Source organism: Eptatretus burgeri, unplaced genomic scaffold, assembly GCF_056783735.1.
Source record: "Eptatretus burgeri isolate ZD-2024b unplaced genomic scaffold, Ebu_testis_v1 Ebu_testis_scaffold_180, whole genome shotgun sequence".
Classification (NCBI taxonomy): domain Eukaryota; kingdom Metazoa; phylum Chordata; class Myxini; order Myxiniformes; family Myxinidae; genus Eptatretus; species Eptatretus burgeri.
Genome location: NW_028222130.1, coordinates 43,433 through 45,000, shown reverse-complemented (window position 1 = coordinate 45,000; position 1,568 = coordinate 43,433).

Below are 1,568 nucleotides of genomic sequence, written 5' to 3'. Positions count from 1 at the left end.
TGGGGTGGGTTACCACAAGATGATGGGGGCGTCTCAGGTGCAACCATGCCCACAGGTAAGCTTTAGTCCAACCCGGACGTTTCTCCGCCCCGCTCCCTTTGATTCCCTCCCCCCTAGTAGCCATCAGCTCTAATCCCGTACAACACTCTGGAAGGGGTCTCACTGGCTCCTCTGGCCTTCCTGGGTCACCAAGGTCCTACCCGCCTTGGTTGCCCAACCAGACCCTCTCCCAGTTGCCTCCAGACACTGTCACCATTAGCCACCAGGGGTGAATCTCCTTGAAGGGGGTTGCAATTCCCGCTCACCGTGAGCTTCAGCGATCCCTGTGGACAAGCACATCATCCCCACCCACAAAACCCACATGACTCTCCCACCCCATCGGCCTTACATGTGACACCTTCATTTCTAACACTTCACCGACCATGACCTTCCCTGTTGCCACACCATGCCCAATAAAAAACACTGTGTGCACCATACATTTCACTTCTTCACTTAAAACAACTCACACAGCACTTCTCACCCGATCCACGCACCAGCCATTGGACAGCCACTCGTGCCCGCTTTGTTTCCAATTACCCACTGTCCCGATTGTCACTCTAAAACCCAGCAGAACTTACAAACCCATGCCAATTTTCCCACAATTCATTTTTTTTTTTTCACCAAAGGAGGGCACTTCGCCACAATCTCACCAGCCATGCATGGCCCTATATGCTCAGCCCGATCTAGTCTCCCGAACCCCCGACAGTGATCTCCGGACCCGACCTATGAAAGGGCATCTCGGATAGACCTGGCGGTTCAGCAGGAGGATTCACCCTCTCCGAGTCTAAAAGTCTATTGGAGAGTCCCTCCATCGCCGGGTACCGGCAATATCGTTGCATGTGTCCTCTTCGCCCGCACCGGAAACAACTCCCCATAAAAGGCCCCCGTGAGTATCGGTGAAATGTCTCTTCCGGTTCCGACCCCCTCGGCCATAATCAAATTGCTCTATTGGCTGGGCTGGACCCCGCCGCTTTGGCGCACCAACTACCGAATTACCCCTTATCAAACTTGACAGTTTCTGGCAAATTTCCTGAAACATTTGGGTAATGCCAATTTCTCCCAGCCCCCCTCCCTGATCCTGGATCTCCGCCTGTCGGATCGTCACCGATGGCCTCTCGGGCACCCGACCCGGCCGACTCCACGAGGCCAGCCTGGCTGCGCACTCGGCCGCTCGGTGAACAGTGGGTGGATCCTGTAGCTCCACTAGCGCTCGGACCTCAGGGTCCGGAAGAGCAGCTAAAAATTTCTCTAGTGCCAGTCTGTCCCACGCCTCCACTGTAAGGTCCCGATACGCGATCCTGACTGATTGGTAAATGTCCTGTGCCAGCTCCTGCACTGTCTCACCCGGCTTTAATCTGCGGTGCTGGAGCTGAGCCCGCACCAGATCACAGTTTGCCGCGAACCCAAACCGACGGCTCAACGCCTCGCAAATGTGGGAGCTGGTCAACATCCCCTCCGCGATCACGTTTAACACGTCTGCGGCTGGTCCCCGCAACGTTGCCACCAAATTCACTGTACGTTCCTGCTCA